The sequence below is a fragment of the Phyllobates terribilis genome, unplaced genomic scaffold, assembly GCF_046119375.1.
Source record: "Phyllobates terribilis strain yellow unplaced genomic scaffold, ASM4611937v1 Scaffold_4__5_contigs__length_816908805, whole genome shotgun sequence".
Classification (NCBI taxonomy): Eukaryota; Metazoa; Chordata; class Amphibia; order Anura; family Dendrobatidae; genus Phyllobates; species Phyllobates terribilis.
Genome location: NW_027362764.1, coordinates 684571606 through 684592098, shown reverse-complemented (window position 1 = coordinate 684592098; position 20493 = coordinate 684571606). Strand labels below are relative to the sequence as shown.

The following is a 20493-nucleotide window of genomic DNA, read 5'->3' as shown; positions in this document are numbered from 1 at the left end:
CCTGTGGCATTGGCCGTGAAGCTGACGTTCCGTCGACAGCGCTGCAGCCGATCAGTGAGCTCAGCGGCTCTGAGTGGGGCGTTGAGTCTACAAGACCTTTTAAGGAAGCCAGCAAAAAAATTGAAGAAAAGGGAAAGCACAAAAGGACCTGGTCTTGCTGAGCACTGGAAAGGGCAGCCGGCAGCCGGCAGCCCCCAGCCAGACGTCTAAGTAGAAAAGCAGCAAGAGAGAGGCTTGTCTCTGCCTACGGCCACACCACCCTGAACACGCCCGATATCGTCTGATCTTGGGAGCTAAGCAGGGTTGGGCCTGGTTAGTACTTGGCTGGGACACCGCCTGGGAATACCAGGTGCTGTAGGCTTTTGCTTTTTCCTTCCTTCCACCAGCAGGGGGCACTCTCTTCTATGCCTTTTTTCCATTCCCTTTCACAAGTGCACACATTCATTCTCTTTTCTTTTTTTCATTTGCTTTCTCTCTTGCGCTATTTCATCTCTGCAAAATACCAGCATCCTTCTGATCACCGTGGGCCTCCAGCATTGTTGCTTCTTTACTTTTAATACTAGGCTCCTTTTCACCAGGACCAGCGTCTCCCGCGTGGCTGGAGGCAACCACCGGTAACCCCAAGCAGAAGACCTTTGCAGGCAACACGACCCTCCCCCCTGAAGAGCAGCTCAAAGTCACTGGCAACCATCTCACCCTCTTCCTTTATTCACCCCTGGACGTCTCGCTCCGCCCCCAAGTTATGGGTCCAGCTTGCTCTTTCTGTCACATTACCGTGATGAAGGGTTTAGCCTGCAGGAGACCCTGCGCCGAGCCATTTTTGAAGACACCTGATGCGGCGAGTGAATCACTGCTAAACAAACCACACCTGTAGGGACGGCACAGCCTTTGCATGGACCCTTCGGAGACCGCCCTGTCACGGCCAGATTGCTCGCCACCAAGCGATCCTGAGAAAGGCTGGCCGGGCGATGGATCGAGCAGCATCTACTGGCCATACCACCTTGGATACGCCCGATCTCATCTGATCTCAGAAGCAAAGCAAGGCTGAGCTCGGACAGTACTTGGATGGGAGTCCTCCTGGGAACACCGGGTGCTGTAGACCATTTTGATGACATTTTTACCTACTGCCCAACTCGGCTAGCATGGAACGGCGCCTTGCCGGACAACGACCTTAAGTAACTTAGATGATGGAAGCCCCAAGGCCTCTGAGCTAGTTGGCAGCTAAGTTCGCTACCCCGCCCCCTTCACGCAGGCCTGACACCGAGCTCCTTGCCACGGCTAGGAGTGCTTATTGACTCCGCAGCTCGCCGTGTGGAAATGATGGCGTTAAAAGCACCCGGGGCCGTGAAGGGGCCAGGATTTCAGCAGGTGCCCAGGGAAGGTTTTGGATGCTGGCCGCCTAGCGAGGGCCAGCAGAAGTAACATGTTTCTCTGCAAAGAAGCTTGTGTAACCAAGCCAGACGGCTGACAAAGAGCTAACCTCAGTGCAAGGAAGGCAAGGAAGGTGCGGAAGGAATTGTGGAGTGGGGGGAGTGATTCCTGCTAGGGCCCTGAAATCATAAAACAGGCAGGAGAGTCTGATGCATGGTGACAGAGAGGTTGTAGGGGCAGATAGGGGGTGTTGTCACGTGCGAGCACGTGTGCATGCTGGCTTGTGTGTGAGAGTGCGCTTCCTAGGTGTGGCGCGCTGCAGACAGTCAAAGGGATTGTTCCCTTTCATTAAAAATTAATCACCGGCTGCAGGCTATTAGAAAGCAACTAACCGTGCTCTACTCACCCTACCCGGGTCTACCGGTGAGTCTCGCCTCTGCTCCCGGCCTGTGGCATTGGCCGTGAAGCTGACGTTCCGTCGACAGCGCTGCAGCCGATCAGTGAGCTCAGTGGCTCTGAGTGGGGCGTTCTGTCTACAAGACCTTTTAAGGAAGCCAGCAAAAAAATTGAAGAGAAGGGAAAGCACAAAAGGACCTGGTCTTGCTGAGCACTGGAAAGGGCAGCCGGCAGCCACACGTCAAAGTAGAAAAGCAGCAAGTGAGAGGCTTGTCTCTGCTTACGGCCACACCACCCTTAACACGCCCGATCTCATCTGATCTCGGAAGCTAAGCAGGCTCAGGCTTGGTTAGTACTTGGATGGGAGACTGTAAAATAATACTCTTCCTGTATTTTTTTTTTTCTACTAAGGTCTTCTCAAAGTATCAATATCACGATATTCTTATAAAAAAATGTATCTATTTATTCTTGGATTGTCCATTAAAAAGAATCAGATTGCAGCAGGTACATACAATAATTAGTTATAAAGTAATTGTCCATTTGTCCATAATTAGCTTAATTGTTGATATTCACCCATCTTTCCTTGGATCCTGGCTGGTAAATCATGTCTTTGTCCAGCATGTGTCCAGGCCTACATGTCATCTGCTTCTCAGCATGAAGATTCTGTGTCTTGTGGGGTGGGCAGAGCAAGAGAGCCCCCCCTTTCTGTACCATGGGCTTTTATGGCCAGTCGTATGGACACCTGTTCTACATATGGTAGTGAACCAAAAATACACACACAAATAGCGCATGTCAACTAGACACAATGGCTGAGGCATAGAACTCAGAAAAATGATTATCGATTAACATTCCAAATGAATTTCCATAATTAACCATTTAACATTTCCCCCTTTTTTGAGAATAAAAGGACTTTAACTGAAATTTCTCAAAAGAAGATACATTCATCAATCATTTTTTCTTTCCTTCTTCCTTGGCAATATCATTAAATTTCCATAATAATAATAATAGTAATAATAGTATCAATATCGGATTATTGTTATATAATGATGTGAATTCATGTTATGGTATGCCGTGACTAATATTCATTTAATATGTATAATTATACTTCCCTATATCTAAATTGAAGCAATCGCGGGTTCAATTGTCATCATCTGATGTCATCGGGTCGTCGTCTCGTCTTCTTCTTGGTTCTTTTATAACACAGTCTTTAGATGAAAACTCCTTTGAAATAAATAACAGCATGTAGATATTGTGCAGTCCATAATTGTGTTCATTATTGTTCAGTCCATAAACTGTACTCTTTATTAGAAAGATCATGTGTGTCAGTTGATAAGAAAACAAAGTCCATGGATGAAATGTAGATTTAATATCTGTGCAGTGTCACCTGGACTTACGTTGGATCGTCTTTGGAATCTTCCGTGTGTCCGCACTGGTCTCGTGTCACTTTTGGAACAGATGTGACGTCTTTGGTCAGTAAAGCAAGGGTTAACTTGACACTTCCCTACTTTATATAGCACCATAACCAGTACTCAGTCCTTTATATACAGGACACATATGCCAGGTATTACCTGTTCACCAGCTTTCATTGAAGCGTTGCAGGTGATAAGAAACCACTGGAACGTGATGAAACTTGAACACAACACAGTACATATAGGATCATCGTCCTCTGCCGTCCTGGTGATCAGTGGTGTGAATAGTATTGTATGTAATGGACACAGTCTATTATAACACTCAGCATTCACACCTGTTACCTTCTGAGACGTCCGGATATCAGTTGCTTCTTCTTGTAACTTTTGAGAATCTCTTTGATTTATAAAAATTAAAAGTCTTTATTAAGATAGAATTCATAATTGCGATGTCTTGATTGAAGTCTTCATTCCCTAATCTGATACCAAATCTGGCAGTTTTTCCTAACCTATAATATCACAGCGTACCATAGCAATCAGTAATATCCATCTAATTATTATCAAAATATTAAAATAAATTATGTTTGGAATAATAAACAATAATAGATAATAATTCATTATCAATCAAGTTCTCCATATGATAGAACATTTTTATTTCATAGGTGTAATTACCTTTTCCAACCCATAGGTTGCTTTACATTTATATATAATGATGGTAGGGTATGAGATATATTTTTGTCTTTTGTCTTTTGTAGGTTTTGTTTCTTTTTTGCTAGTGTGAACATGCTCCTATTTCTTGCATGTCTACCATCTTAAAACCTCAGTTCACATTGCCTGGTTTTTTGTCTTGTTTGCATTCTGTGCAATTTAAGGGTGTGGCATCCCCTTTGTTGAGCTGTCTGGTATATATGTAGCTTACCACGGGCCTGGGTGGTCTGGAGTTGGGACCCGGTCCTATTTGTCTACCCTTTTATATGCATTACTTCAACTTTGATATACAGTAAGGTTTTTAATATAGGCAGTATAGGTACCGTCCCAATTTAGGGTCACCTTGCCGCTGGTGGGACGGCTTGTATACTTTTTTTGATCAAAAATAGTTCACTAAGTACCCTATATTTATTATGCAACTTTGCTTTACATTTATATATAATGATGGTAGGGTATGAGATATATTTTTGTCTTTTGTCTTTTGTAGGTTTTGTTTCTTTTTTGCTAGTGTGAACATGCTCCTATTTCTTGCATGTCTACCATCTTAGACCTCAGTTCACATTGCCTGTTTTTTTGTCTTGTTTGCATTCTGTGCAATTTAAGGGTGTGGCATCCCCTTTGTTGAGCTGACTGGTATATATGTAGCTTACCACGGGCCTGGGTGGTCTGGAGTTGGGACCCGGTCCTATTTGTCTACCCTTTTATATGCATTACTTCAACTTTGATATACAGTAAGGTTTTTAATATAGGCAGTATAGGTACCGTCCCAATTTAGGGTCACCTTGCCGCTGGTGGGACGGCTTGTATACTTTTTTTGATCAAAAATAGTTCACTAAGTACCCGATATTTATTATGCAACTTTGCTTTACATTTATATATAATGATGGTAGGGTACGAGATATATTTTTGTCTTTTGTCTTTTGTAGGTTTTGTTTCTTTTTTGCTAGTGTGAACATGCTCCTATTTCTTGCACGTCTACCGTCTTAGACCTCAGTTCACATTGCCTGGTTTTTTGTCTTGTTTGCATTCTGTGCAATTTATTTGTGTGGCATCCCCTTTGTTGAGCTGACTGGTATATATGTAGCTTACCACGGGCCTGGGTGGTCTGGAGTTGGGACCCGGTCCTATTTGTCTACCCTTTTATATGCATTACTTCAACTTTGATATACAGTAAGGTTTTTAATATAGGCAGTATAGGTACCGTCCATATTTAGGGTCACCTTGCCGCTGGTGGGACGGCTTGTATACTTTTTTTGATCAAAAATAGTTCACTAAGTACCCTATATTTATTATGCAACTTTGCTTTACATTTATATATAATGATGGTAGGGTATGAGATATATTTTTGTCTTTTGTCTTTTGTAGGTTTTGTTTCTTTTTTGCTAGTGTGAACATGCTCCTATTTCTTGCATGTCTACCATCTTAGACCTCAGTTCACATTGCCTGGTTTTTTGTCTTGTTTGCATTCTGTGCAATTTAAGGGTGTGGCATCCCCTTTGTTGAGCTGACTGGTATATATGTAGCTTACCACGGGCCTGGGTGGTCTGGAGTTGGGACACGGTCCTATTTGTCTACCCTTTTATATGCATTACTTCAACTTTGATATACAGTAAGGTTTTTAATATAGGCAGTATAGGTACCGTCCCAATTTAGGGTCACCTTGCCGCTGGTAGGACGGCTTGTATACTTTTTTTGATCAAAAATAGTTCACTAAGTACCCTATATTTATTATGCAACTTTGCTTTACATTTATATATAATGATGGTAGGGTATGAGATATATTTTTGTCTTTTGTCTTTTGTAGGTTTTGTTTCTTTTTTGCTAGTGTGAACATGCTCCTATTTCTTGCATGTCTACCATCTTAGACCTCAGTTCACATTGCCTGGTTTTTTGTCTTGTTTGCATTCTGTGCAATTTAAGGGTGTGGCATCCCCTTTGTTGAGCTGACTGGTATATATGTAGCTTACCACGGGCCTGGGTGGTCTGGAGTTGGGACCCGGTCCTATTTGTCTACCCTTTTATATGCATTACTTCAACTTTGATATACAGTAAGGTTTTTAATATAGGCAGTATAGGTACCGTCCCAATTTAGGGTCACCTTGCCGCTGGTGGGATGGCTTGTATACTTTTTTTGATCAAAAATAGTTCACTAAGTACCCTATATTTATTATGCAACTTTGCTTTACATTTATATATAATGATGGTAGGGTATGAGATATATTTTTGTCTTTTGTCTTTTGTAGGTTTTGTTTCTTTTTTGCTAGTGTGAACATGCTCCTATTTCTTGCATGTCTACCATCTTAGACCTCAGTTCACATTGCCTGTTTTTTTGTCTTGTTTGCATTCTGTGCAATTTAAGGGTGTGGCATCCCCTTTGTTGAGCTGACTGGTATATATGTAGCTTACCACGGGCCTGGGTGGTCTGGAGTTGGGACCCGGTCCTATTTGTCTACCCTTTTATATGCATTACTTCAACTTTGATATACAGTAAGGTTTTTAATATAGGCAGTATAGGTACCGTCCCAATTTAGGGTCACCTTGCCGCTGGTGGGACGGCTTGTATACTTTTTTTGATCAAAAATAGTTCACTAAGTACCCTATATTTATTATGCAACTTTGCTTTACATTTATATATAATGATGGTAGGGTATGAGATATATTTTTGTCTTTTGTCTTTTGTAGGTTTTGTTTCTTTTTTGCTAGTGTGAACATGCTCCTATTTCTTGCATGTCTACCATCTTAGACCTCAGTTCACATTGCCTGGTTTTTTGTCTTGTTTGCATTCTGTGCAATTTAAGGGTGTGGCATCCCCTTTGTTGAGCTGACTGGTATATATGTAGCTTACCACGGGCCTGGGTGGTCTGGAGTTGGGACCCGGTCCTATTTGTCTACCCTTTTATATGCATTACTTCAACTTTGATATACAGTAAGGTTTTTAATATAGGCAGTATAGGTACCGTCCCAATTTAGGGTCACCTGGCCGCTGGTGGGACGGCTTGTATACTTTTTTTGATCAAAAATAGTTCACTAAGTACCCTATATTTATTATGCAACTTTGCTTTACATTTATATATAATGATGGTAGGGTATGAGATATATTTTTGTCTTTTGTCTTTTGTAGGTTTTGTTTCTTTTTTGCTAGTGTGAACATGCACCTATTTCTTGCATGTCTACCATCTTAGACCTCAGTTCACATTGCCTGGTTTTTTGTCTTGTTTGCATTCTGTGCAATTTAAGGGTGTGGCATCCCCTTTGTTGAGCTGACTGGTATATATGTACCTTATCACGGGCCTGGGTGGTCTGGAGTTGGGACCCTGTCCTATTTGTCTACCCTTTTATATGCATTACTTCAACTTTGATATACAGTAAGGTTTTTAATATAGGCAGTATAGGTACCGTCCCAATTTAGGGTCACCTTGCCGCTGGTGGGACGGCTTGTATACTTTTTTTGATCAAAAATAGTTCACTAAGTACCCTATATTTATTATGCAACTTTGCTTTACATTTATATATAATGATGGTAGGGTATGAGATATATTTTTGTCTTTTGTCTTTTGTAGGTTTTGTTTCTTTTTTGCTAGTGTGAACATGCTCCTATTTCTTGCATGTCTACCATCTTAGACCTCAGTTCACATTGCCTGGTTTTTTGTCTTGTTTGCATTCTGTGCAATTTAAGGGTGTGGCATCCCCTTTGTTGAGCTGACTGGTATATATGTAGCTTACCACGGGCCTGGGTGGTCTGGAGTTGGGAACCGGTCCTATTTGTCTACCCTTTTATATGCATTACTTCAACTTTGATATACAGTAAGGTTTTTAATATAGGCAGTATAGGTACCTTCCCAATTTAGGGTCACCTTGCCGCTGGTGGGACGGCTTGTATACTTTTTTTGATCAAAAATAGTTCACTAAGTACCCTATATTTATTATGCAACTTTGCTTTACATTTATATATAATGATGGTAGGGTATGAGATATATTTTTGTCTTTTGTAGGTTTTGTTTCTTTTTTGCTAGTGTGAACATGCTCCTATTTCTTGCATGTCTACCATCTTAGACCTCAGTTCACATTGCCTGTTTTTTTGTCTTGTTTGCATTCTGTGCAATTTAAGGGTGTGGCATCCCCTTTGTTGAGCTGACTGGTATATATGTAGCTTACCACGGGCCTGGGTGGTCTGGAGTTGGGACCCGGTCCTATTTGTCTACCCTTTTATATGCATTACTTCAACTTTGATATACAGTAAGGTTTTTAATATAGGCAGTATAAGTACCGTCCCAATTTAGGGTCACCTTGCCGCTGGTGGGACGGCTTGTATACTTTTTTTGATCAAAAATAGTTCACTAAGTACCCTATATTTATTATGCAACTTTGCTTTACATTTATATATAATGATGGTAGGGTATGAGATATATTTTTGTCTTTTGTCTTTTGTAGGTTTTGTTTCTTTTTTGCTAGTGTGAACATGCTCCTATTTCTTGCATGTCTACCATCTTAGACCTCAGTTCACATTGCCTGGTTTTTTATCAGTTTAAAATAGAATGAATGGGATCCTATACTATTAGCTCAAAGTTCAAAGGCCGCAGCTGTCACACGTCATGCTGTAAAGCTACTTTAATTTGCACGAACACTTCATGCACAGAAAATATTAGCAACACAAAAGAATTAATAAGTATTATATATATATTATAGTTCAACTAGATATATTGTTATTATTTTAAAATGTTATACACATAAAATCATGCATTTTTTTCACTTCCTGTGTGAATAAAGAAATAAATCCATTTTAGAGTTCTTTGATCAAATCCTGCTTTGGAATGAAAACTCTAAGGAAATATAAGAAATATAAAATTAAATATCAAATTCATACAGAAACAGAATTATTTAAATATCTTATACATATATTGGTTGGTACTAATGTAATTCAAAATATTGCTACTTAAATTTATATATATGAAGTTCTAATTTATTAATTAATATATATATATATTTTATAAACGTATATATAAATACAATTATACGCAATCTCTACTTAGACAAGTGTATATATATATGAACTATTAGAAACTATGTAACTACAATTTTACTGTATAAGATTATAAATAAATATTGAGACATTGTATTACATTTTGATACAACATTATAATTACAGTTTTTCCTTAGCCACTCCCTAAACCAAATCTTCTGTCTCTCTCAAATATCTCCAGGAACGCCCTATTTAGGAAAGACAGTTTTCTATCCTTCAAAACCTCAGAGAACTGCTTGTTCTTCTGTCCACATTCCATGACGTCACTGTGAGTTGGTCGTCTCACCTGTCTCTGTCCATCAGTTTCAGCCATTTTCCTTTTTAGAGAATCACAGTTCTGACTGAGAATTAACTCATTCTGTGGAGAGATGGATCTTTGCACTGGCTGATATGGCTTATAACATATATGAAATCTTCTGCGTATTTGATAGAGTTCACTATGGGGATGACTCAGTCTAGGAGAGTTTGATATTGGCTTTTGGTAAGATTTTACCTTTCCTGGTTTTATAAATTTAGCTTGATTTATTTTATTTTCACGATTCTCATGTTTTCTAACAAAATCCAGCATCTGCGCACATTCAAATAATGAATTTTTTTGTGATGCCATAACTTGGGAAACTGAATTTAGGAATTTGAATTTTTGTACAAAAGTTGTTATCATATGTTGTACTTTTCCATTTTTGATGAGAGCTTTGTACAACCGTTCAAATATGGACATGAATGTATATGTACATTCCTTCCTACCAATCCTTAGTTTCTGCAGATCTTCTATGTTGGGAAAATCCTTTGTGACACAATAAATCAAATATCTTAATCTGTCCGAATCATTTTCCCATCCATTAGGAGAGTCATTTTCACAGGGCATTAAATGTAAACGTCTGGACAATGTCACAGGAATCCATATTTTAAGTAATTGATTCCTCTCCTCATTTGATAAATCAAACTTATCAGAGAAGCTCTCAAATGTCTCTGAATTTCTACAGGCATGGATTTTGACATCATATTTTGTCATGATTTTGTATAATTTCAGCAAATTTTTACTCATTTTAATTTGGAGTTGAGCCTGGGTAATTCCAGAATTCTCTGATATTTTTAGTGGCTCTTGTACGTCCGTTCCTCCTACGTCGCTCACTTCTCCTCCCACATCACCTAGTATATCGGTTTCTCGTATGTCAGTCATGTCTCCTCCCATGTCAGGTTTCTGTATGTCCGTCTCTTGGTCAGACCCAAGGTCACCTTCAGTTACAGACACGTGTCTTACTTCTTGTTCATTTTCCACATTACAGTCAGAATCAGTATCACCGTCTGACACTTCTACACTATTTTCCTGCTTAGAAATCTCTAACACAAGACTATGAAAAAAATCTACCAAATGTAGAATATTTCTCAATTTCTGTTTGTCTCTATTTACAAATTTAGAAGTTAACTGTAAATTCTGCAATTCACATTCTTTGTATAAACTGAGCCACAAAACTTCTATGTCATCTCCCACATTAACTTTGAAATTAATATTACTTTGTTTAGCAAAAGAAGAAATTATATCCATATTTTGCTTACCTTAAGATTTCTTGGCTTCTCTTTATCAGCACGTCCTGTCTTCAGTTCGTCTGATTCTTTTCCTGTGTGATTCTGTTCCTTGTTAGTACCTCTGCTTCCTGTCTTTCCTCAGTCTGTAGGTCCTTTCTGCTTCTCGTGACAAACTAGTGAATTTACTGACACGTGAACAACAGCTGTTCAGCTCGTCAGGACTCCCCCCTTGTTCACGGAAGAAATTCACTTACTTAATTTAAAAAACAAAAAAACAGGACTGGCTGGCTCACCATTGTAAAATAATACTCTTCCTGTATTATTTTTTTCTACTGAGGACTTCTCAAAGTATCAATATCACGATATTCTTATAAAAAAATGTATCTATTTATTCTTGGATTGTCCATTAAAAAGAATCAGATTGCAGCAGGTACATACAATAATTAGTTACAAAGTAATTGTCCATTTGTCCATAATTAGCTTAATTGTTGAGATTCACCCATCTTTCCTTGGATCCTGGCTGGTAAATCATGTCTTTGTCCAGCATGTGTCCAGGCCTACATGTCATCTGCTTCTCAGCATGAAGATTCTGTGTCTTGTGGGGTGGGCAGAGCAAGAGAGCCCCCCCTTTCTGTACCATGGGCTTTTATAGCCAGTCGTATGGACACCTGTTCTACATATGGTAGTGAACCAAAAATACACACACAAATAGCACATGTCAACTAGACACGATGGCTGAGGCATAGAACTCAGAAAAATGATTATCGATTAACATTCCAAATGAATTTCCATAATTAACCATTTAACAGAGACCGCCTGGGAATGCCAGGTGCTGTAGGCTTTTGCTTTTTCCTTCCTTCCACCAGCAGGGGGCACTCTCTTCTATGCCTTTTTTCCATTCCCTTTCACATGTGCACACATTCATTCTCTTTTCTTTTTTTCATTTGCTTTCTCTCTTGCGCTATTTCATCTCTGCAAAATACCAGCATCCTTCTGATCACCGTGGGCCTCCAGCATTGTTGCTTATTTACTTTTAATACTAGGCTCCTTTTCACCAGGACCAGCGTCTCCCGCGTGGCTGGAGGCAACCACCGGTAACCCCAAGCAGAAGACCTTTGCAGGCAACACGACCCTCCCCCCTGAAGAGCAGCTCAAAGTCATTGGCAACCATCTCACCCTCTCCCTTCATTCACCCCTGGAAGTCTCGCTCCGTCCCCAAGTTACGGGTCCAGCTTGCTCTTTCTGTCACATTACCGCGATGAAGGGTTAGCCTGCAGGAGACCCTGCGCCGAGCCATTTTTGAAGACACCCGATGCGGCGGGTGAATCACTGCTAAATAAACCACACCTGTAGGGACGGCACAGCCTTTGCATGGACGCTTCGGAGCCCGCCCCGTCACGGCCAGATTGCTCGCCACCAAGCGATCCTGAGAAAGGCTGGCCGGGTGATGGATCGAGCAGCGTCTACTGGCCATACCACCTTGGATACGCCTGATCTCATCTGATCTCGGAAGCAAAGCAGGGCTGGGCTCGTACAGTACTTGGATGGGATAACTCCTGGGAACACTGGGTGCTGTAGACCATTTTGATAACGTTTTGCCCTACTGCCCAGCTCGGCTAGCATGGAACGGCGCCTTGCCGGACACCGACCTTAAGTAACTTAGTTGATGGAAGCCCCAAGGCCTCTGAGCCAGATGGCAGCTAAGTACGCTACCCTGCCGCCTTCACGCAGGCCTGACACCGAGCTCCTTGCCACGGCTAGGAGTGCTTATTGACTCCGCAGCTCGCCGTGTGGAAATGATGCTGTTAAAAGCCCCCGGGGCCGTGAAGGGGCCAGGCTTTCAGCAGGTGCCCAGGGAAGGTTTTGGATGCCGGCTGCCTAGCGAGGGCCAGCAGAAGTAACATGTTTCTCTGCAAAGAAGCTTGTATAACCAAGCCAGACGGATGCCAAAGAGCTAACCTCAGTGCAAGGAAGGCAAGGAAGGTGCGGAAGGAATTGGGGAGGGGGGGGGGTGATTCCTGCTAGGGCCCTGAAATCATAAAACAGACAGTAGAGTCTGACGCATGGTGACGGAGAGGTTGTAGAGGCAGATAGGTGGTGTTGTCACGTGCGAGCACGTGTGCATGCTGGCTTGTGTGTGAGAGTGCGCTTCCTAGGTGTGGCGCGCTGCAGACAGTCAAAGGGATTGTTCCCTTTCATTAAAAGTTAATCCCCGGCTGCAGCCTATTAGAAAGCAACTAACCGCGCTCTACTCACCCTACCCGGGTCTACAGGTGAGTCTCGCCTCTGCTCCCGGCCTGTGGCATTGGCCGTGAAGCTGTCGTTCCGTCGACAGCGCTGCAGCCGATCAGTGAGCTCAGCGGCTCTGAGTGGGGCGTTGAGTCTACAAGACCTTTTAAGGAAGCCAGCCAAAAAATTGAAGAAAAGGGAAAGCACAAAAGGACCTGGTCTTGCTGAGCACTGGAAAGGGCAGCCAGAAGCCAGACGTCAAAGTAGAAAAGCAGCAAGTGAGAGGCTTGTCTGTGCCTTCAAAGTAGAAAAGCAGCAAGTGAGAGGCTTGCTGGTGCCTACCGCCCAACCACCCTGAACATGCCTGATCTTGTCTGATCTTGGAAGCTAAGCAGGGTTGGGCCTGGTTAGTACTTGGATGGGAGACCACCTGCAAATACCAGGTGCTGTAGGCTTTTGCTTTTTCCTTCCTTCCACCAGCAGGGGGCACTCTCTTCTATGCCTTTTTTCCATTCCCTTTCACAAGTGCACACATTCATTCTCTTTTCTTTTTTTCATTTGCTTTCTCTCTTGCGCTATTTCATCTCTGCAAAATACCAGCATCCTTCTGATCACCGTGGGCCTCCAGCATTGTTGCTTATTTACTTTTAATACTAGGCTCCTTTTCACCAGGACCAGCGTCTCTCGCGTGGCTGGAGGCAACCACCTGTAACCCCAAGCAGAAGACCTTTGCAGGCAACACGACCCTCCCCCCTGAAGAGCAGCTCAAAGTCATTGGCAACCATCTCACCCTCTTCCTTCATTCACCCCTGGACGTCTCGCTCCGTCCCCAAGTTACGGGTCCAGCTTGCTCTTTCTGTCACATTACCGCGATGAAGGGTTTAGCCTGCAGGAGACCCTGCGCCGAGCCATTTTTGAAGACACCTGATGCGGCGGGTGAATCACTGCTAAATAAACCACACCTGTAGGGACGGCAAAAGCCTTTGCATGGACCCTTCGGAGCCCGCCCCGTCACGGCCAGATTGCTCGCCACCAAGCGATCCTGAGAAAGGCTGGCCGGGTGATGGATCGAGCAGCGTCTACTGGCCATACCACCTTGGATACGCCTGATCTCTTCTGATCTCGGAAGCAAAGCAGGGCTGGGCTCGTACAGTACTTGGATGGGATAACTCCTGGGAACACCGGGTGCAGTAGACAATTTTGATGACGTTTTGCCCTACTGCCCAACTCGGCTAGCATGGAACGGTGCCTTGCCGGACACCGACCTTAAGTAACTTAGTTGATGGAAGCCCCAAGGCCTCTGAGCCAGTTGGCAGCTAAGTACGCTACCACGCAGGTCTGACACCGAGCTCCTTGCCACGGCTAGGAGTGCTTATTGACTCCGCAGCTCGCTGTGTGGAAATGATGGTGTTAAAAGCACCCGGGGCCGTGAAGGGGCCAGGCTTTCAGCAGGTGCCCAGGGAAGGTTTTGGATGCCGGCCGCCTAGCGAGGGCCAGCAGAAGTAACATGTTTCTCTGCAAAGAAGCTTCTGTAACCAAGCCAGACGGCTGACAAAGAGCTAACCTCAGTGCAAGGAAGGCAAGGAAGGAATTGGAGACGGGGGGGTGATTCCTGCTAGCGCCCTGAAATCATAAAACAGGAAGGAGAGTCTGACGCATGGTGACGGAGAGGTTGTAGGGGCAGATAGGGGGTGTTGTCACGTGCGAGCACGTGTGCATGCTGGCTTGTGTGTGAGAGTGCGCTTCCTAGGTGTGGCGCGCTGCAGACAGTCAAAGGGATTGTTCCCTTTCATTAAAAGTTAATCCCCGGCTGCAGGCTTTTAGAAAGCAACTAACCGCGCTCTACTCACCCTACCCGGGTCTACCGGTGAGTATCGCCTCTGCTCCCGGCGTGTGGCATTGGCCGTGAAGCTGACGTTCCGTCGACAGCGCTGCAGCCGATTAGTGAGCTCAGCGGCTCTGAGTGGGGCGTTGTGTCTACAAGACCTTTTAAGGAAGCCAGCAAAAAAATTGAAGAGAAGGGAAAGCACAAAAGGACCTGGTCTTGCTGAGCACTGGAAAGGGCAACCGGCAGCCAGACGTCAAAGTAGAAAAGCAGCAAGTGAGAGGCTTGTCTCTGCCTACGGCCACACCACCCTGAACACGCCTGATCTCGTCTGATCTTTGAAGCTAAGCAGGGCTGGGCCTGGTTAGTACTTGGATGGGAGATCACCTGGGAATACCAGGTGCTGCAGGCTTTTGCTTTTTCCTTCCTTCCACCAGCAGGGGGCACTCTCTTCTATGCCTTTTTTCCATTCCCTTTCACAAGTGCACACATTCATTCTCTTTTCTTTTTTTCATTTGCTTTCTCTCTTGCGCTATTTCATTTCTGCAAAATACCAGCATCCTTCTGATCACCGTGGGCCTCCAGCATTGTTGCTTATTTACTTTTAATACTAGGCTCCTTTTCACCAGGACCAGCGTCTCCCGGGTGGCTGGAGGCAACAACCGGTAACCCCAAGCAGAAGACCTTTGCAGGCAACACGACCATCCCCCCTGAAGAGCAGCTCAAAGTCACTGGCAACCATCTCACCCTCTTCCTTCATTCACCCCTGGACGTCTCGCTCCGCCCCCAAGTTACGGGTCCAGCTTGCTCTTTCTGTCACATTACCGCGATGAAGGGTTTAGCCTGCAGGAGACTCTGCGCCGAGACATTTTTGAAGACACCTGATGCGGCGGGTGAATCACTGCTAAACAAAACACACCTGCAGGGATGGCACAGCCTTTGCATGGACCCTTCGGAGCCCGCCCCGTTACAGCCAGATTGCTCGCCACCAAGCGATCCCAAGAAAGGCTGGCCGGGCGATGGATCGAGCAGCGTCTACTGGCCATACGACCTTGGATACGCCTGATCTCATCTGATCTCGGAAACAAAGCAGGGCTGAGCTCAGACAGAACTTGGATGGGACACCTCCTGGGAACACAGGGTGCTGTAGACCATTTTGATGACGTTTTGCCCTACTGCCCAGCTCGTCTAGCATGGAACGGCGCCTTGCCGGACACCGACCTTAAGTAACTTAGATGATGGAAGCCCCAAGGCCTCTGAGCCAGTTGGCAGTTAAGTACGCTACCCCGCCGCCTTCACGGAGGCCTGACACCGAGCTCCTTGCCACGGCTAGGAGTGCTTATTGACTCCGCAGCTCGCCGTTTGGAAATGATGGCGTTAAAAGCACTCGGGGCCGTGAAGGGGCCAGGCTTTCAGCAGGTGCCCAGGGTTGGATTTGGATGCCGGCCGCCTAGCGAGGGCGAGCAGAAGTAACATGTTTCTCTGCAAAGAAGCTTGTGTAACCAAGCCAGACGGCTGACAAAGATCTAACCTCAGTGCAAGGAAGGTAAGGAAGGTGCAGAAGGAATTGGGGAGGGGGGGGTGATTCCTGCTAGGGCCCTGAAATCATAAAACAGGCAGGAGAGTCTGACGCATGGTGACGGAGAGGTTGTAGGGGCAGATAGGGGGTGTTGTCACGTGCGAGCACATGTGCATGCTGGCTTGTGTGTGAGAGTGCGCTTCCTAGGTGTGACGCGCTGCAGACAGTCAAAGGGATTGTTCCCTTTCATTAAAAGTTAATCCCCGGCTGCAGGCTATTAGAAAGCAACTAACCGCTGTCTTCTCACCCTACCCGGGTCTACCGGTGAGTCTCGCCTCTGCTCCCGGCCTGTGGCATTGGCCGTGAAGCCGACGTTCCGTCGACAGCGCTGCAGCCGATCAGTGAGCTCAGCGGCTCTGAGTGGGGCGTTGTGTCTACAAGACCTTTTAAGGAAGCCAGCAAAAAAATTCAAGAGAAGGGAAAGCACAAAAGGACCTGGTCTTGCTGAGCACTGGAAACGGCAGCCGGCAGCCAGACGTCAAAGTAGAAAAGCAGCAAGAGAGAGCCTTGTCTCTGCCTACAGCCACACCACCTTGAACACACCCAATCTCGTCTGATCTTGGAAGCTAAGCAGTGTCAGGCCTGGTTAGTACTTGGATGGGAGGGAGACCGCCTGGGAATGCCAGGTGCTGTAGGCTTTTGCTTTTTCCTTCCTTCCACCATCAGGGGGCACTCTCTTCTATGCCTTTTTTCCATTCCCTTTCACATGTGCACACATTCATTCTCTTTTCTTTTTTTCATTTGCTTTCTCTCTTGCGCTATTTCATCTCTGCAAAATACCAGCATCCTTCTGATCACCGTGGGCCTCCAGCATTGTTGCTTCTTTACTTTTAATACTAGGCTCCTTTTCACCAGGACCAGTGTCTCCCACGTGGCTGGAGGCAACCACCGGTAACCCCAAGCAGAAGACCTTTGCAGGCAACACGACCCTCCCCTCTGAAGAGCAGCTCAAAGTCACTGGCAACCATCTCACCCTCTTCCTTCATTCACCCCTGGACGTCTCGCTCCGCCCCCAAGTTACGGGTCCAGCTTGCTCTTTCTGTCACATTACCGCGATGAAGGGTTTAGCCTGCAGGAGACCCTGCGCCGAGACATTTTTGAAGACACCTGATGCGGCGGGTGAATCACTGCTAAACAAACCACACCTGTAGGGACGGCACAGCCTTAGCATGGACCCTTCGGAGCCCGCCCCGTCACGGCCAGATTGCTCGCCATCAAGCGATCCTGAGAAAGGCTGGCCGGGCGATGGATCGAGCAAAGTCTACTGGACATGCCACTTTGGATACGCCCGATCTCTTCTGATTTCGGAAGCAAAGCAGGGCTGGGCTCGTACAGTACTTGGATGGGAGACCTCCTGGGAACACCGGGTGTTGTAGACCATTTTGATGACGTTTTGCCCTACTGCCCAGCTCGGCTAGCATGGAACGGCGCCTTGCCGGACACCGACCTTAAGTAACTTAGTTGGCAGCTAAGTACGCTACCCCGCCGCCTTCACGCAGGCCTGACACCGAGCTCCTTGCCACGGCTAGGAGTGCTTATTGACTCCGCAGCTCGCCGTGTGGAAATGATGGCGTTAAAAGCACCCGGGGCCGTGAAGGGGCCAGGCTTTCAGCAGGTGCCCAGGGTTGGATTTGGATGCCGGCCGCCTAGCGAGGGCGAGCAGAAGTAACATGTTTCTCTGCAAAGAAGCTTGTGTAACCAAGCCAGACGGCTGACAAAGAGCTAACCACAGTGCAAAGAAGGCAAGGAAGGTGCGGAAGGAATTGTTGAGGGGGGGGTGATTCCTGCTAGGGCCCTGAAATCATAAAACAGGCAGGAGAGTCTGACGCATTGTGAGGGAGAGGTTGTAGGGGCAGATAGGGGGTGTTGTCACGTGCGAGCACGTGTGCATGCTGGCTTGTGTGTGAGAGTGCGCTTCCTAGGTGTGGCGCGCTGCAGACAGTCAAAGGGATTGTTCCCTTTCATTAAAAGTTAATCCCCGGCTGCAGGCTATTAGAAAGCAACTAACCGCGCTCTACTCACCCTACCCAGGTCTACCGGTGAGTCTCGCCTCTGCTCCCGGCCTGTGGCATTGGCCGTGAAGCTGACGTTCCGTCGACAGCGCTGCAGCTGATCAGTGAGCTCAGTGGCTCTGAGTGGGGCGTTGTGTCTACAAGACCTTTTAAGGAAGCCAGCAAAAAAATTGAAGAGAAGGGAAAGCACAAAAGGACCTGGTCTTGCTGAGCACTGGAAAGGGCAGCCGGCAGCCACACGTCAAAGTAGAAAAGCAGCAAGTGAGAGGCTTGTCTCCGCCTACGGCCACACCACCCTGAACACGCCCGATCTCATCTGATCTTGGAAGCTAAGCAGGGTCAAGCCTGGCTAGTACTTGGATGGGAGACTGTAAAATAATACTCTTCCTGTATTATTTTTTTTCTACTAAGGACTTCTCAAAGTATCAATATCACGATATTGTTATAAAAAAATGTATCTATTTATTCTTGGATTGTCCATTAAAAAGAATCAGATTGCAGCAGGTACATACAATAATTAGTTATAAAGTAATTGTCCATTTGTCCATAATTAGCTTAATTGTTGAGATTCACCCATCTTTCCTTGGATCCTGGCTGGTAAATCATGTCTTTGTCCAGCATGTGTCCAGGCCTACATGTCATCTGCTTCTCAGCATGAAGATTCTGTGTCTTGTGGGGTGGGCAGAGCAAGAGAGCCCCCCCTTTCTGTACCATGGGCTTTTATAGCCAGTCGTATGAACACCTGTTCTACATATGGTAGTGAACCAAAAATACACACACAAATAGCGCATGTCAACTAGACACGATGGCTGAGGCATAGAACTCAGAAAAATGATTATCGATTAACATTCCAAATGAATTTCCATAATTAACCATTTAACATTTCCCCCTTTTTTGAGAATAAAAGGACTTTAACTGAAAAATCTCAAAAGAAGATACATTCATCAATCATTTTTTCTTTCCTTCTTCCTTGGCAATATCATTAAATTTCCATAATAATAGTAATAATAGTATCAATATCGGATTATTGTTATATAATGATGTGAATTCATGTTATGGTAAGCCGTGACTAATATTCATTTAATATGTATAATTATACTTCCCTATATCTAAATTGAAGCAATCGCGGGTTCAATCGTCATCATCTGATGTCATCGGGTCGTCGTCTCGTCTTCTTCTTGGTTCTTTTATAACACAGTCTTTAGATGAAAACTCCTTTGAAATAAATTACAGCATGTAGATATTGTACAGTCCATAATTGTGTTCATTATTGTTCAGTCCATAAACTGTACTCTTTATTAGAAAGATCATGTGTTTCAGTTGATAAGAAAACAAAGTCCATTGATGAAATGTAGCTTTAATATCTGTGCAGTGTCACCTGGACTTACGTTGGATCGTCTTTGGAATCTTCCGTGTGTCCGCACTGGTCTCGTGTCACTTTTGGAACAGATGTGACATCTTTGGTCAGTAAAGCAAGGGTTAACTTGACACTTTCCTGCTTTATATAGCACCATAACCAGTACTCAGTCCTTTATATACAGGACACATATGCCAGGTATTACCTGTTCACCAGCTTTCATTGAAGCGTTGCAGGTGATAAGAAACCAGTGGAACATGATGAAACTTGAACACAACACAGTACATATAGGATCATCGTCCTCTGCCGTCCTGGTGATCAGTGGTGTGAATTGTATTGTATGTAATGGACACAGTCTATTATAACACTCAGCATTCACACCTGTTACCTTCTGAGACGTCCGGATATCAGTTGCTTCTTCTTGTAACTTTTGAGAATCTCTTTGATTTATAAAAATTAAAAGTCTTTATTAAGATAGAATTCATAATTGTGATGTCTTGATTGAAGTCTTCATTCCTTAATCTGATACCAAATCTGGCAGTTTTTCCTAACCTATAATATCACAGCGTACCATAGCAATCAGTAATATCCATCTAATTATTATCAAAATATTAAAATAAATTATGTTTGGAATAATAAACAATAATAGATAATTCATTATCAATCAAGTTCTCCATATGATAGAACATTTTTATGTCATAGGTGTAATTACCTTTTCCAACCCATAGGTGTCAGTGTATTTTGAAAAAACAAGTTTTTATATCTTTATTAAACCAATAATATCAAAGAATGTATACTCCTGAACCAAAATGAATAAATATATGAATGTATGAATGAATGAATGAATGAATGAATAAATGAATGAATGAATTGTTGTGTTTACTCAGAAAATGCAAACATTTTTTTCCTTAGCAATATATATTTAATGAAGCAATACTCTTGTATTAGACATTACTTTATTAAATATTAATGTGTTTTCTCAATTGAGATATTGAACTGAAATAAAATCAAATGAGAATTAAAAAATGAAAAAATAGAAAAATAAGAAGTATAAAGTAAGAAT

General features: G+C 44.1%; 2 non-coding genes and 6 pseudogenes across 2 annotated transcripts; all 8 read left to right on the top strand.

Annotated features, from left to right (window-relative positions):
* Positions 1–242: 242 nt before the first annotated feature.
* Positions 243–361, top strand: LOC141267155 (5S ribosomal RNA). Its single transcript, XR_012321169.1, has one exon. It is a non-coding gene; the product is annotated as a 5S ribosomal RNA (ribosomal RNA).
* A 621-nt stretch (positions 362–982) lies between these two features.
* Positions 983–1102, top strand: LOC141268611 (5S ribosomal RNA; annotated as a pseudogene).
* Positions 1103–11889: 10787 nt separating this feature from the next.
* LOC141268853 (5S ribosomal RNA) lies at positions 11890–12009 on the top strand (annotated as a pseudogene).
* A 984-nt stretch (positions 12010–12993) lies between these two features.
* LOC141268682 (5S ribosomal RNA) lies at positions 12994–13112 on the top strand (annotated as a pseudogene).
* A 622-nt stretch (positions 13113–13734) lies between these two features.
* On the top strand, positions 13735–13854 carry LOC141269658 (5S ribosomal RNA; annotated as a pseudogene).
* Positions 13855–14775: 921 nt separating this feature from the next.
* Positions 14776–14894, top strand: LOC141266841 (5S ribosomal RNA). The gene has a single exon (XR_012320862.1). It is a non-coding gene; the product is annotated as a 5S ribosomal RNA (ribosomal RNA).
* Positions 14895–16576: 1682 nt separating this feature from the next.
* LOC141268212 (5S ribosomal RNA) lies at positions 16577–16699 on the top strand (annotated as a pseudogene).
* A 621-nt stretch (positions 16700–17320) lies between these two features.
* Positions 17321–17440, top strand: LOC141269716 (5S ribosomal RNA; annotated as a pseudogene).
* Positions 17441–20493: the final 3053 nt, after the last annotated feature.